Raw genomic sequence first — 17,252 nt, forward strand, 5'->3', positions numbered from 1 at the left:
ACACTGATTCCACAAACACTGCACACCACATCCCTTAAACATTGTTAACTGTTTCTACATAAAACTGGAGAGGGTGTAAATCGAAAGAAACAGAAAAAAAGCTCATTGATGTATCAAATTTAATTTTGATATTGTTGCACAAACACTGAACATCCCATCACTAAAACACTGTCCAGATCTAAAATCTATCGACAGGATCCTGAGCCATGGTGAAAATGCTGTGATTTCAACCTGGTTCAAAACACGCAGCCTTCTGATTTGGAGTCAGACGCGACTGTTCTTGCACCAGGCCCACAACAAGCGGCAAGAACCAGATCCATTGGAGGGTGATCGGTGCAGACTGCCGCCGCGGCTCTCGGAATGTGAAAGGCGGAAGCAGGAGCAGTATGGTCGCCTCAACCACAGCACAAGATCCCCGCTTTCGATCGCACTGTCTAACGGACTCTGTGGCGCAATGGATAGCGTGTTGGACTTCTACTTAATGATTGGAAGAAATATTCAAAGGTTGTGGGTTCGAGTCCCACCAGAGTTGAATTTTAGTTTCGGGAGCTGGGAAGTGAAATTTTGCAGCAAAACCGCAACAGGATCATTAATGTCCGTCAAGGACGGGAAACTGCCCCCGACACTTCATCTTACACAAGTGGCTCCAGTCAAACCAGAATTTATGATTCTAAATCCATTCTGAGCTGGATTGGAGAAACACTCTCAAGGAGGAGACTCAACATCATCTCAGACCGAAAGTCAATCTGCTGGACTTCCGGTTCTGTCAGACTGCATGTTCCTTCAGACAGGTTTTAACTGGACACATGCATCCTGCTGCCGTGCGAGCATTGGTGCTTGAGGGGTAGAATTCTTGCTTGTAGTAATTCTGTTCCTGTAAAACTAGCTCCAGAAGTTTCGGATGGAAAGTATCCTGGCTGAGCGGTCTAAGGCGCTGATTTAAAGCTCTAGTTAAATCCCACGAGTTGTCGATGAATCAAAATCGTAGTTTGCGTCTGCAAAACCGCAGCCTCCCTCCGACAAACAAGTAATACTGAACATCTCATCTGCTATTGCAACAGCGTAGTCCGGAGGAACCACGTGGCAATACAAATGAATAGATGCATTTTGGAACACACCAATTGTACCTTTAACTCCGATCGAAATGTTCACAAGCAAAATGATTGCTTGATCTCGGTGAGACTCGAATTAACAACCTCGGTATTTCCTGATCCTGTACTGTCATGTCAGGACCGCGCACTGACCGATTGCGCCGCGAGAGCCCGGTCACTCTGATCACCTGTCCCCTTCTGCTGGAAAGAATCTTAAGGTAAGAGGCCTTTCCCTGTGGAAACGTGTCCAGTCACTGTATTGAAACTAATATCTGCACTTCCACTTTCAGCTTCTTTCACATCCTCTGCTCCATCGCACTGCAATCGGGTTTTCTGCGAACAGGTCAAAATGAACATTGCCAGAAATTCTATCAGTGGTAGGATTTGAACCCAGCGCCCACGCAGCGATTGGATTTATTATCTTCAAGCAGTAAGCTCCGTTCGCACAACGCCTTGCCAGTTTGTCGCGTTTTGTTTAATGCCCAAATAAATAAATTGGAGCTAATTGACCGCATTTACGCTGTGCCGTGGTTATTCTCCGTAGAGCAGAGAATGTTCAGAGGAGATTTGATAGAAGTGTTCAAAGTCATGAAGGGTTTAGATAAAGTTAATAAAGAGAAGCTGTTCCCATTGGCGGAAGTGTCGAGAACCAGAGGACACAGATTTGAGATGACTGCAAAAGAACCAAAGGCGACATGAGGAAAATCTTATTTACGCAGTGAATAGCTATGATCTGGAATGCGCTGCCTGAAAAGGTGGTGGAAGCAGATTCAATCGTGGCTTTCAAAATGGAATTTGATAAATACTTGAAGGGGAAAATGCAGAGCCACGGGGAAAGGGACGGGGAATGGGACCAATGGGATTGTTCTTACAAAAGGCAGGTAAGGAATTGGTGGGTCGAATGGCCTCCTTCTGTGGTGTGTTCATTCGATGATAAATATTATTTTGCACACAGTGAATGGACCATCCCTGAAAGACTGCCCCGCGATAAAACAGAGTGACACTGAAGCGTGGTGAAAATGCAACAACCCCAACGTAATTCGAACACACATCTTTTGGATTTGGAATCAGACGCGCTACCGTTGCGCCACGAGGTTCACAACGAACGGTTGGAGCCGGATCCATAAGAGGGAAATCAGTACCGGCCGCCGCAGGGACTCACAGAGGCGGAAGCAGTCGCAGCAACAGCGCAGGAGCCCCGCTCTCTCATCCAGCCGCTGCCCGGTCCCGGCCTGAGCCCTGTCTGCGATCCGCCTGTCGGTCTCTTTTATTGAACGGGACCGATCCAGTTTCAGCTCACAAACAGGCTCAGGAATCCAACTCCTGAAAGATTCACTTATTTAAACCTTGTTTAGATTCAGTGAATTGGGATTTAATTCAATCCTCATCTTCCCTCCCCTCTGTCAGTTCAGGACTTTATTTAAACCGATACTTGGAGCTCTGTTTTACAGGGTGCAGGCGGTTTAAGCATTTCTCAGTCCCACTACTCCCATTAGTAACACTTTTTGCTGCTCAACCCTCAAATCCACAAAGTTATTCTCACTGCTGCTGCACAGGATTAAAGGAAGAGACGGACCCAGAAGCTGTTTACATTTATTACTGACAAATCAGGATAAAAGGCAAAGGATACGGTCTGCTTCTCTGCCTGTCTGTCTGTCTATCTGCCTGTCTACCTGTATATCCGTCTGAATGCGTCTCTGCCTTATTGTCAGGCTTTTTGATTGTTGGCTGCAGGCATCCTTACCCGACTGAATGACCAAGTACCGGATCATATTTCAGAATGAATGACTTTGACTAACTGTCTGCCTTTTTATGGACCTGAATGGCCACATTTCTGAGTTCATGTATTCGCTCTGTGTCACAATCCTGTCTCTGTCTCTCAGGAAGACAATACACACACGACATTCACACACCGACTTTGACTGAACGCAACTTTAATCTGCTGCAGTGTGTACCATCCACAAGATGCACTGCACCAACTCGCCAAGGCTTCTTCGACAGCACCTCCCAAGCCTGCGACCTCCAACACCGAGAAAGACAACGGCTGCAGACACATGGGAAGAGCACGTTCACCTCCAAGTCACACACCATCCCGACTTGGAATGGTGTCATTCGTCATTCATTCATCGTCGCTGGATCAAAATCCTGAAACTCCCAATCTAACAGCATTGTGGGAGAACCTTCATCGCACTGACTGCAGCGGTTCAAGAAGGCGGCTCACCACCACATTCTCAAGGGCAATTATGGATGGGCAATAAATGCTGGCCTTGCCAGCGACGCCTAAATCCCATGAATTAACATCTTAGTTCCTTCTGGAGTTGAATGATTTTGAAATTTTGAAGATTTTTTCCTGTGTAACTTGTGAGGTTTTGATCATTGAGATGCTTGTGAGGGAAAGCGGAAGAGGATTGGCGGCGTTTAGTGTGGGACAGAAGTGATGTTGTCTAACGGAGAAGCGACACAGTGCTATGAACTGAGCAAAGTTTTCTCTCGTTTAGCGGTCGTCAGGTTCGCCTCACATCCGGTTAGGATCCCAGGCGGAAAAGTTATTTGGGAAGTTACTCCTGATGACCCTCCAGGGCTGAGCTTCACCTGTGAAAAGGCGCCGCTAATTGTTTGTTCCTGTTAAATTTAACAACGGCTCTATCACAGTCCTGGTGTCATAAACACTGAACATTTTTGAACAGACTCTTAAATTATAGTCTGGGAAATGAGAACGGATGAAAGTTCGTAACATGCAAAGCACAAAGTTTCGCTGTCACTCGTTAACTACGTCAGAATTTCCACCGGTCTGCAGCAGAAAGTTATTGGTTCATTAATGACGATTACAATTATTCATCTTTCGCAGAGAATCATCGGCTTCGAGCATTAAATTCGTAATGTTCACAATTGGTTTGTTAAAATAATTTCCTTGACCGAGAATCGAACCCGCAGCACAAAGGTGAAACCATTCTCTCGTAAACACCAGCTGCCAGCCAGAAGATCAGTAAAAAATCAGTTTCCGCAAAGATTTCTGGAGATGGACCCCTGAATTTCTCCGCTCCTCGACAGTTCCGAACTTCACTCCATTTAGAAAATACTGTGATCTATTTTCGTTTCTCAGTGGGTTATATCACACTTCCCCACATTGAACTCCATCTGTCACAGTTTTGTTCTCTAATTTAATCATCAATGGTCCTTTGCTACTTTCTGCTCCAATCTGCACTATTTACCGTGTCACCTATCTTGCTGGTTTAGTGTTGAAAACTGCCCTCCGCTTCACGGTAAGTGTAAAGAGGCAAGTTTGTAGATGCCGTGTAGTGTCACAGAACGGCAGGTTGGACCTGCTCGTTTCATCTCATCTCATTTTCTGGTAACGGAAATATTACTGAAATGGAGCCTGGTCAAATAACAGCTCAAAAAACCAATCGTCCACCACTGGAGACTGAGCCAACAAACATACAGGCATTTATGGGGCAAGTTGAGTCTGATGCTCAGATATAATACCGCGCAGATCTTCACTCGTGCAAGCTGCACACCCTTTATTTTATAAAAGTAAACCGATTGGAGACAGCTGCTGTATTGGTCACTGCAACCACAAGCTTTCGCGCGGTGAATTAATGGTTTAGTATAAAGCACGTGGTGTCTCTGTGGTGTAATCGGTCAGCGCGTTCGGCTGTTAATTGAAAGGTTGGTGGTTTAAGCCCGACCAGGATAACTTTTACCTCAGGATTCATTGCCTCACAGCGCCAGATTTCCAATGTGTGTTTTGTCTGCAAGAAAATGCACGGTAAAAATTGCCAGTGGAGTACGGCTGATATTCCACCACTGACCCGGCGGTCCGATAGCAGGCACATGAAAAATATTTAAAAATCCGAGATTGGCTGCACGGAACTCAGAATTCTTCTTCACAGACAAGGTCCGAAGAGAGGACTCAATGGTTGCCGGAGAGATGGTTCACTCAGATATGGATATTTGTGCAATGAGCGAGACCAGACTGCTACCGAGTTTCCACAATGAATGTCACTCCTTTATTTTGGAAAAGCAACATAGTTTGCACATTCCGACCGGGTTCAGCTGATTTGTGAAAGATCATTAAAGGCTCCTGCAGCGCTGTCTCGGCGAATAACAACAGTTCTAAGCCGCATTTCAGATGCGACAACAAAGCCATCAGTTTTCCGCTGTTCCCCAGCTCCCGGGGTGAGTGAGGCTGCGAGTGCAGGATTTATGGAGGACCGGAGAGAGTGAAACTTTATTTGGGCTTTCGTGGGAAATCCAGTGAATGGGAATAAGAGCTCCTGGATTTGAACCAGTGAAACTGCCTGAGCGGGAATCAGATCCAAAGGCAACAGATCCGTGCAGCCACTGTAAACTTTCGCTGCCACGCAGCCGATCGGTCATCCTTTCGGAACACTGTGCCCATCCAAACTTGCTTTCTTGTACAATGCACGATATACAGCGATATCGGATTCAACACTAATTATTTCACGTGAACAATATTATCCTCTGTTCACCAATTCGTTTTGAATGCACGACTTGAATTATCATAATCAGTTTGCAGAATAGATTGCTCTGAAGCTCCATAAATGTGGAGACATTGGTTACGAACTCATCAGCTGGGCTGTAACTTTACATGTTCTACCGTCTCAGCCTGCTGGTGTTGCCGGTTAGATCAGCTTTCACCATTCAAGGAAGCCTGAGAATTCTATCAGGGGACAAAACAGAGAGACAAGAGACAGAGTCAGGGACAAATACAGAGATGCAAGAAAATAAACAAAGGACATAAATGCCAGGTTCTGCACACTAGCAGAATTTAAGATGCTGATTGGGAGATATTCCTTCTCATGTCTTGAAATCTTGAAAGAGAATATTGGTCGCCCGCCACGGTGGAATGTCTCTATTGCTTTGAAAAAGGGAGACCCGGTCAATTAGAGCTAGTTTATTCATTTGTACATTGAACAGATCGTTAAACAGTAACTCACCGAGTAAAATTCAAACCGGTGCAAGAAAACCCCAGTGGGGTATGAGTCTCACGCTTCAAACACTGGGCCATCGCAGCTGCACACAGCAGTTCTTGCACAGCTGTAGGTCATACTGCTTAGGGTTATCACAGTGCCTCCGCCAGACTGCATGTGCTTTCAAACAAGATTCCAAATGGACACATGCAGCAAATGGCCATGCGAGGACTGGTGCTATTGGCGTTGAATTCTCGCCTGTTTATCATGCGACCCGGATTTGATACCTGGCCAATGCAGGATCGTTTTACATTCTGCACCAATGAGGAACACGGGAACAGGAGTCGGCCATTTCGCCCATCGAGCCTGTTCCGCTATTCAGTCCACAAAAAGCAGGACAATTCGAATCCGGCCAATCGCCGCGCCATTAGTCTGCTCTCAATCATCAGCAAAGTGATGGAAGATGTCGTCGACAGTGCTATCAAGCAGCACGAACTCGCCGATAACCTATTAATCGATGCTCATTTTGGGTTCCATCAGGACAAATAGGCTCCAGATCTCATGACAGCCTTGGTCCAAACATGGACAAAAGAGCTGAATTCCAGAGGTGAGGTGAGAGTGACTGCCCTTGACATCAAGACAGCATTTGACCGTGTGACATCAAGAAGCCCGAGTAAATTTGAAGTCAATGGGAATCAGGGAGAAAACTCTACAGTGGTTGGAGTCATACCGAGCACAAAGGAAGATGGTAGTGGTTGTTGGAGGCCAATCATCTCAGCCCCTGGACATTGCTGGAGGAGTTCCTCAGGGCAGTGTCCTCGGCCCAACTATCTTCAGCTGCTTCATCAATGACCTTCCCTCCATCATAAGGTCAGAAATGGGGATGTTCGCTGATGATCGCACAGTGTTCAGTTCCATTCGCAACCCCTCAGATAATGAAGCAGTCCGTGCCCGCATACAGCAAGACCTGGACAACATCCAGGCTTGGCTGATAAGGGGCAAGTAACATTGGAGCCAGACAAGTGCCAGTCTGGATACTTTCTAACCACCTCCCCTTGACATTCAACGGCATTACCATTCACTTAATCTAGTAATATCTCTCTGTAATCTTATTCTTCCATCTACACTGCTTACAATTCTGTCTATCTTTATGTCATCGACAAACTTGGATATGTGGTTCTCGATCCCGTCATCGAATATCAATGAGCCCGCCTAAATTGGGGTAAATTCACATTCAGCTTCAATCTCCACATCATCTTGAGCCATTTTATTTACATCGCTTGTGTTGCGCCGAGGAAAATACTGCACTCTGTCGTCTGGAGCTCAAATATAATTCAATTCTCACAACTGCAAAGATATCAGAATCCAATTGATGACTTTTCACTAAAAAGCAGTGAAATAACAGGGCTCGTCTGGGATTTGAACCCGGGACCTCTCGCATATTTAATTAGTGAAACGCCCAAAGCGAGAATCATACCCCTAGACCAACGAGCCGCTGGGTAAAAGGTCGTGCAGCCAGTCTAAAATTTCACCACCGTCTTCAGGCGATCGGCGATCCTTTCAAACCGCTTCTGTCCATCCAATCTCGTTTTCTGTTCCTATGTACAGAAATTTCTGGACAAACTATTTCCAGTCGCCAATATTAGCCTGTCTTTACCAAATTCGTTTCCAATGTACGGCTTGTTTTTTTAAAGAAGAATTTTCAGAATTAGTTAATCTGAAGCTACATTGGCATCTGTCTCGGCATCGTCAGAGTATACAAGCTACCATAAGTATACTTTACTCACATTGCTGTTTTCTTTCACTGTGAGGGCGAAGAGACATAAATGTGGAGACATTAGCTACGAATTTATCAGCTGGGTTGCACCTTTACTTTTCCTATCGTCTCAGTCTTTTTTTTCTTTACCTTTCCCTGCTGGTGTTGCAGGTTAGATCAGCCTTTACCATTCCAGGAAGACTGAGAAGTTCATCAGGGGACAAAACATAGAGACAAGAGACAGGGAGAGATAGAGAGATGCATGTAAATAAAGTCGAGTATAAATGGGTGGTTCTGCAAAGTAGCAGAATTTCAGTTGCAGATTGGGCAAGATTTTTTCTTGTGTATTTGAATTTTGCAAGTGTACATTGGGCAACCAATTGAAAGCGCCGGCCACGCTCGATTATCTCTCATGCTCTGAGAGAGATAAATGAAGTGAATTAGATCCAGTTCATTCATTTGAACATTGAACGGATCTTTAAACAATAATTCAGCGGGCAGAATTCAAACTTGCGAAGGAAAACTCCATTTGATCTTGAATTTAACGCTTCAACCACTCGGTGATCGCAGCGGCACATGGCAGTACTTGCATGGCTGTCGATCAGACTGAGTTGGGTTATCACAGGAGTTCTGTCCGACTGCATATTCTTTCAGATAAGATTCCATAAGGACACATGCATTTACTGATCATGTAAGTATTGGTGGTTCAGGGGTCGAATTCTCGCTCACCACCTGAAAGGTTTGATTTCTGACCAATGTGGGATCTTTTTGCCTTCGAACAGCATCCACCGAAAATCGGACGACGTGAAACTTTCTTGGCGCCTCATTGGGCAAATCAGGGTTAGTAAATCACAGTTTCGGAGTTTGGATAGCCTGGCGGGTCTGAGGCGTTGCTTTTCGGTCTCCACCTCTCCTGGAGGCGTGGGTTCGATTCTGAATTCCGGCATTTAATCCTTAACAAATACGGAGATATTTTTTGTTCCTTTGGCGGGGGGTGATTTTTCTGAGCTGTTGATTTGATCCTTCCATAAAATCAACCCGATATCCGTCCCCGGCAGGTTTATTTTTAAGTAAACCAGCAAGAAATATAAGAACGGATTGTCCTTCACAGCAGCTGCTTCGCACTCGCCTCCAAGCAGCTCCACGACCAGCAGATAAATTTTGCTTTGGGTCGGCCCGCTCCCTGAATACATTAATTACTTTGCTTCAATCCGCGGTATCGAGCATCAGCAAGTGAACAACAGCAGAACGGAAAACCACAGTAATCATGAATGATGCTGAGAAGAGCCCGAGCCTGTGGAAGGCAGACGAGGTCACCGGAAAGGACCAGCCGCCCGGAGCTTGAGGGAGCAGGGAGAGTCTGTCTGTCTGACTGACTGGTGGAAGTTTTTTTGCCTGAAAGTGAGTGCAGTTTGAAGTGTTGCAGCTCGAAGGCACTCCCTGCTGGTGAGGAGAGGCAAATGCTCCAGCAAAACAGTCGTGTTCGATCAGACACAGAAAGCCTTCACGTTTGAAAAAGGAAAAGAGGCGTCCTGTGCCATCGCGCTAAAATGTTAAAATGCAAACTTGCAAGAGTGGCCTTGAGCGAATCGCTGTTTGTTCGATCCTTTGAGATAGAATTGAACCAAGGATCTAAAGATTTATTCTTTTGAAGTGCTCTGCTCGACCAGCAGAGCTATCGTCTGCCGGAGAAATATGCACCTATCGTTGGTAATTGTTTAGTGAGCGCCTTTTGATGTTCCCAGACTCGTGGATTCCCGTGGTCGTGACCCAGGCTAACTCGGCACATGTTCATACTGCAGCGCTGTGGGAGTGTGAGCTGCTATTTGCTCTCCTCAATCTGAGCCTGTGGGTCAAAATATTCTAGATTGGATTCCTACCTGGTTTGAAGGCTTCTGAAGTTTTTGTAACAGTTTATGGCTTTCGATAGTTTGTAAAGCGATAAAATTTCATCACATGCAAAGCACAAAAATCTTATTAACGTTTTGACTGTCTTTTGATGACCATGTCAATATCTCCTTCAGTCTGAAATCGAAAGTTATCAGTTGATTAAAGCATTGATTGAACTACAAACTGCGATTAATTAGTTTCATACAGTTAATTCAATAGGTTCTCCCTTTTAGTTGACGTTAATTCCCTGACCGCGAATTGAACCAAGCGGTAGTGAAAGCGGCGAATCTTCACGACTAGTCCACCGGGGAGCTCCCAAGATTGTGCACGGGACGAAGTGGAACTGATGACATTTATTTATCTTTTACACTTCCGTGATTCATTCAGCTCTGTGTTTATTCTCAGGCCTCTTATCTCGCCCTTCCTTTCAGCTTCTGACTGCGGATATTCCGATCGTTAAATGTGAATAAGATACTATATCTCACAGCCCCGGTATATTTGCTGTTTCTCTCTGCAGTTCTGTACAAAATCAAACTGTACGCAGATACCGACAGTGTCTCTCCCTCAATCCCCACAGAAACAGCAGGCGATATCACTTTAAACTGCCAGTTGCTTCACACGACGCCCGATAGACCTGCACTGCCTTGCAGCTTTCCCAGGAGCTGCATTGATTCGGTGCGTGAATTTTGGAAATGGAAACATGTCCATCAGCAGCTTGTGGTAGTATTTTACCTCACTTTCTATTTCATGTACATGTCTACTTGCACTTGTTGCTGTCATTGCCTCAGCAACATCTTCTGTCGAACAGAAAATGCCATTTTGTGCGAGCAGCTTGTATGGCCCGAAAATGATCTAAATGATCAAGGGCCATGTAGGAAAGGCCGCGTGGATCTGCTTGTTCGCAGCAAATAATTTTCAGCGTTACCTTGTGGTCTCGTGGTTCGCATTCGGCACTTTTATCACCAAGGCAATGGTTCGATTGTTGTCTGCCTGAACATCTGCCTATTATACACTCTGCTATAAGTGTACTGTAATCAAATTGCTGATTTTTTCACTGTGAGGGTGAAGAGACATAAATGTGTAGACATTAGTTACGAATTCATCTGTTGGGTTGCACCTTTGCTTATCCTACCGTCTCAGTCTTTCAGTCTTTACACTTCTCTGCTGGTGTTGCAGGTTCGGTCATCCATGGGCGTTCAAGAAAGCCTGAGAAGTCCATCAGGACAAAACACAGAGAGTCAGAGGCAGAGACAGGGATAGATTAAAGTACAGAAACAAATAATATAAATGTCAAGTTCTGCGAACGAGCTTGAGAGAGATTCATTGAAGTGTCTTGTAAGAGATCACTGGGCTCCGAATTAGCCTCGTCTGCCGCGCTGAAATATCTCTTTGAAGGAGAGAAACACGATTGGTGAACTCCAGTTCATATTTATTTGAGCATTGAACAACACTAAAAGAAACGGCGCTGCGAGCAGGATTCGAACCTGCGTATAAAACCCCCCAACGCCTGAACACTCGGCCATCACAGCTGCAAGCAATTGCGATGCACGGCTGTAAATCAGAATACGTCGGATTATCACAAGCGATCTGTGCACAATGTACTTTCAGGCAGGTTTGCAACTATACCCTTGCAGCCCCTCACCATGCAGATTTTGCTGTTCGAGTGATAGAATTCTCGACTGCCAAGAGGGAGGCTGGGGTTCGATTTTCGTCCAATTCAGGACAATTGTCATTCTGCATTCATGAGATCGCGTGACATGGGATACGTTCGCAAACAGCTTCAATCTGCACAACATTTTGAGACATTCTCCTTCCTCCACGTGTATTGCGTCGAAAAATTACATTGCAAGTCCAACGCCTTAATCATTGCGTCATCGCAGCTGCATGCAACAAATCCGACACGGCCGCAGATCAGAATGCGAAGGGTTATCACAGGAGACCTATGAGACCGTATGTTTGTTCGGACAGGTTTCCAGCTGCACTCATGCAGCCGGCTGCCGTGCGGACATTGCTGTTTCAGGAATATAAATCTTGCTGGCTGCGCGGGAGGCCCCAGTTCGGTTACCGGTTAATATCGGAGTATTTTTATTCTGCTTTCATGTGAATTGGGATACATTTATGTTCATATTCAGCTTCAATCTACACACCATCTTGAGACAGCTTCTTTTCTCCAGGTGTGTTGCGTCGACAGAACCTCTACACTCTATACTCTCGGGATCCAAAATGCTCATTCCTGCCTTTGACACACTATCAAGACGTGTGAAGCCAATTAGTGAATGTACACTTAAAATGATAACGCAGGGCTCGTCCGGAATTTGTCGCTAAGATCTGTCGCATATTAATCAACAAATCCCCAAAACGAGAATCATACGGTAGACCAACCAGTCATTGGTAACAAAACACTGCAGCCACTGCACCCATCGTCGATCGGCCATCCTTTCAGGCCTCTTCTATCCATCCAATCACGTTTTCTATTCCGATGGACAGCAATGTCAAGTTGTACACTAACTATTTCATATCAACAATATTAGCCTCTCGTTACCACATTCGCTTTGAATGTGCGACTTGTATTTTCAAGTGAGACTCTGCGGAGTTAATTGCTCTAAAGCTACATTGTTATCCATCTTGGCATCCGCAGATTATCCACTCTACCACAAGTATAACAGTGACTACACTTCAAAAATACTTCATTGGTTGTAAAGCGTTTTGGGACGTCTTGAGGTCGTGAAAAGCGCTTTATAAATACAAGACTTTCTTTAATTTTATACTGGGCTAAAATTACAGACTTTTTCACTGTGAGGACAATGAGACATGATTGAATTACGCAGAATTTAGCATCAGTAAGTGTTATTAATGGGAGTAGTCGGACTGAGAAATGCTTAAACAGCCGTCAGGCACAACTCCCCTATGACTGGAATATTATGGACAGCAATTCCGCAATTTCCACCTTTCCTTCCCTCAGCAACCGAGGGTGCATCCAAACTGGACCGGGTGACTTTCCTACTTTAATTACAGCCAGCCTTTCTAGTACCTGCTCTTTATCAATTTTTATCCCATCCAATATCTCAAATACCCCCTGTTTTCCTGACTTTGGCAGCATTTTCCTCTTTGGTGAAGACAGATGTAAAGTGCTCATTTCGTATCTCAGCCATGCCCGCTCCCTCCGTGCAAACATCTCCTTTTTGGTCCTTAATCTCACTTTCTATTCCGATGTGCGCTAATCTCAAGTTGTACACTAACTATTTCAAGTTAACAATATTCACCTCTCTTCATCAAATTCATTTATGGTGCATTTTCTTGCAGTGAAAACACACATTGAAATCCTGGATATTGAGTCGTCCCTGAGTGGTCTCCAACCACCAACTTTTCGGTTAAGGCGCTCAATGATTGCGCCAGAGAGAGGCAACATATCTCATTTTAAACAAAAGTACTATGTCACCGAGCTAAAGCTTGAGGTTGTAGTGAGCAACGAACGTTATTAAATTAATTAATTAAACTAATGAAAGTCTGTGAAAGAAGAATAATTGTTGTAATCGCCATTGGTCAACCGATAACTTTCTGCTGCAGAATCACGGAAATATTAACATGGATAGTGAAACTTTAAATAAGTGTTTGTGTTTTGTATGTGATGAACTTTCACCGATTTTCGTTTTCCAGACCGTATTGTAAAAGTCTGGTTAAAAATGTTAAGGACACAAGGAATTTGGTGCAACCGTTCTTAAATTTAACATGAGCGACTAGTGACCACTCCTTTTTGGAGAGCAAGTTTATCGCGGAAGTTTCGTCTGGAGCAAGTTCCCAAACAACACTTGAGGCCGGAATCGAACCGGAGACTTTGCGGCTGTAAAACAAAGGGGATGATCACGACACGACGGGAACCTGAGCTGATCAAACGCACCTCATTGGATGTGTTTCGCTGGAACATAAACCACTGAGTCCATTTTTTTATTCGTTCACGGGATGTGGGCGTCGTTGGCAAAGCCAGCGTTTATTTCCCATCACTAATTGCCCTTGAGAACGTGGTGGTGAGCCGCCTTCTTGAACCGCTGCAGTCCGTGTGGTGACGGTTCTCCCACAGTGCAGTTAGGTAGGGAGTTCCTGGAATTTGACCAGGCGAGGATGAAGGAACGGCGATGTATTTCCAAGTCGGGATGGTGTGTGATTTGGAGGGGAACGTGCAGGTGGTGTTATTCCCATGTGCCTGCTGCTCTTGTTTCTCTCTGCATTGATTGTGATCGGGTTGCTTCTCCGTTAAACAACATCACACCTGTCCCTCATGAAAGGCTCGCAATCCTTTCCCTCCGTTCTCTTTCGCAAATATTTAACTGAACAAAATTTCACAAGGCACCCAGGGAAAATAATTCATTTCAAAATTATTAGCTTCGGAAGGAGCTGCGAGGACAGACTGACCAAACCTGCGTTCAGTCGTAAAGCTTGTGTGTGTGTTGTCATCCTAAGTCACAGAGACAGGCCTGCGACACAGAGCGAAGGCAGGAACTCAGAAATGTGGCCATTCAGGGCCATAAATGGGCAGACAGTCAGTCACAGTCATTGATTCCGACACACGGCCCGGTAGTTGGTCAGTCAGTCGGGGAGCGAGGCCTGCAGCCAGCAAACAAAAAGCCTGAGCATAAGGCAGAGACGTAATCAGACACATATACAGATAGACAGAGAGACACAGACAGACATCTGACACCACGTCAAAACCCAGCGTGATCGAATCACGTTGGGGTGATATCATTTTCACAGTAGCTCAGGGTCCTGCCCACAGGTTTTATAGCGGGGCAGTTCATTGTTAGCAAAATAATATTGATCAGAATTGAATTTGTTGCGATAACGTGTTCTTTATCTGTTAATTTTGATTTACATCCTCGACTGTTCTTTGCAGAAACAAGTAACAATGTTTAAGAAATGTGGTTTGTTCAATATTTGTGCAAAAACTCTATTACACAGTGTAATAAAAACTGCCCAACACGTGACTAAGCCCATGAAGTGGCTATTAATGTATGGCCGGTTCGGTCAGTTGTTCAGAACTTGGTGTTAATAACGCCAAGAGCGCGGGTTCAATCCCCGTCACGCGCCATAAGGGTCCCATTACAATGTTTTGGAAACTTCTAAAAGTTTGGTAGACTTTAGAAACAAGCAAATCCACACAAAATATCATAAGGTTATTTTTTGTAATAACATCCATTAATATGTTTGACATTTCTTTGCCCTTGGGCCGAGGCACACATCTGTCTCCTTATTTTTCCTTTCTTCTTCTTTTCCCCTGTGTCACTCAGTATCCGGGTATGCTTACTGACACACATTACAACCTGTGTCACTCAGTATCCGGGTATGTTTACTGACACAAATTACAACCTGTGTCACTCAGTATCCGGGTATGTTTACGGACACACATTACAACCTGTGTCACTCAGTATCCGGGTATGTTTACGGACACACATTACAATCTATGTCACTCAGTATCCGGGTATGTTCACTGACACACATTACAACCTGTGTCACTCAGTATCCGGGTATGTTGACTGACACACATTACAATCTGTGTCACTCAGTATCCTGGTATGTTTACTGACACACATTACAATCTGTGTCACTCAGTATCCGGTTATGTTTACTGACACACATTACAATCTGTGTCACTCAGTATCCGGGTATGTTTACTGACACACATTACAATCTGTGTCACTCAGTATCCGGGTATGTTTACTGACACACATTACAATCTGTGTCACTCAGTATCCGGGTATGTTTACTGACACACATTACAATCTGTGTCACTCAGTATCCGGGTATGTTTACTGACACACATTACAATCTGTGCCACTCAGTATCCGGGTATGTTTACTGACACACATTACAACCTGTGTCACTCAGTATCCGGGTATGTTTAATGACACACATTACAACCTGAGTCACTGAGTATCTAACAATGTGATTCAACGAGTTTTATTCCCGCTGTGTTATCTCTCTGTCGGTTTGCTGATAAAGGTTTAACTCGGGGTCTGTTCCCGTTAATGGCCACAAGCAGTAACAATCACGGCGTGTCTGGCCGCCCCGAGATGTGGAAATGCATCCGTTTAGAAATCAAATGCTTCAAATCAAATGTTCGCCCGGCACTGAGAGAAGCAAAACATGGAGAAACATTCAGAATGAAATATAGAAATAAAGCTAAATAAAGATGCTATTAATATTTTTCATCCTTGATGCCTCTCTGTTCCTTCCCCAAGCCTCCAGAGCCGGTTAAAATTTCACTGTAAATAAATGCGAGTTTCGACCCAAAGAACGAGAGCAAAACAACCAAATGTTGCTAAAATTCGGAATTGAAGCAGAGACCTTTACATTTTCGCACTCCCCACTGAGCTATTTCGTCTCCAAAGCAAGTTGGACTTTGTGGCGTCGCCTTGGAAGAAAATATAAACCGAGTGGAATTGCCTTTCCCGCTCATTCCTTACTTCGGGGGAATGGGACCCGACCAGATCTCGGAGCTCAGGTTATGTTAATGTTCTTAATATTATCTTGTGTTTGGCCACTTTTAAGCAGGTTCGTGGATATATTCTCCAATCAACCCGTCTCCCACATCGCGCCTCTCTCTCATTCATTCTTTCCTCCATTCAATCCATCAGGGAGCGAGAATCAGAGCTCACCCTCAAACCCCCTACACATAAACCCCCAGTCAATAATTTACACTCTTTGTAAACACAAAATGCAAATGCACCAGGGGAGACCTCACAGTGTTGAACACGGAACGAAATACACCGTAGTGTTTATAAACACAGAAAGCGGAAACACCAGGGGAGAGCTCACAATTTTGAACGCGGAGTGAAAAATACTGAAGTGTTTAAGAAAAGTTACAGAATTCATTCTGTGTGTAAAATCCCCGCTTGTTTTCTCGGCACTGATGGGCTGTGAAGGGAACTTGGTGTCTAACGCGCACACATCAATAAAACAGGGAATTCTGGAAACACACTGCAGGTCCTTCTTTATCTGGAGATGAAATGACTGTTGTTTAATTGAACCAGCAATTCACAGGCTCCTGTGAACTCCTCCCTTTGCAACTTTAATGCAGACTTTAAGCCATTTATTGAAAACAGTTTTATTTTAAATGAGTTAACGCCTGCCTTAAATGGTAGACTCAGGACGGTCACACAAACAGATTAATTCTTCATAGAATAATTACCACAGTCATTTTTAGACTGGACGCCGCACGGCGACTTTGCTGTCAGTGAAGAGAGATGAGAAAGACCAAAGTGCCGTTTGCCCCTCTCAGTGTGGCCCTGAAGGACTGTGTCCAGGCTGAAGTTCTGTTCCCACCGGACGATCCTCCCCCCAGATTGTCCTTTCTGAGCTCCAGTCAGGTGATGCTAAACACTCAGGTGGGAAAGACCAAAATTTACAACAAGGTGTTTACAACAAAGCTGATTTATTTAACAGATATCCAGGATATTAAACTCCAGCTCAGTTATAGGGGTTATTAACATCAGAAGAAACAAACCCCAACTGTCAGAATGAACATGGTTCAGTCCTGGATGGGATTAACAGCAGAATCCAACCCTTGCAGTCATCTGTGAACCTGCT

The 17,252-nt window shown here is 44.7% G+C and overlaps 1 non-coding gene across 1 annotated transcript; it reads left to right on the forward strand.

The window, feature by feature from the left end:
- The first annotated feature begins 440 nt into the window (after nucleotides 1-440).
- trnar-ucu (transfer RNA arginine (anticodon UCU)) lies at nucleotides 441-532 on the forward strand. The gene is given in 2 exon segments: nucleotides 441-477; nucleotides 497-532. It is a non-coding gene; the product is annotated as a tRNA-Arg (tRNA).
- The last annotated feature ends 16,720 nt before the right edge of the window (nucleotides 533-17,252 follow it).

Source organism: Heptranchias perlo, chromosome 20 (genome assembly GCF_035084215.1).
Source record: "Heptranchias perlo isolate sHepPer1 chromosome 20, sHepPer1.hap1, whole genome shotgun sequence".
Taxonomy (NCBI): Eukaryota; Metazoa; Chordata; class Chondrichthyes; order Hexanchiformes; family Hexanchidae; genus Heptranchias; species Heptranchias perlo.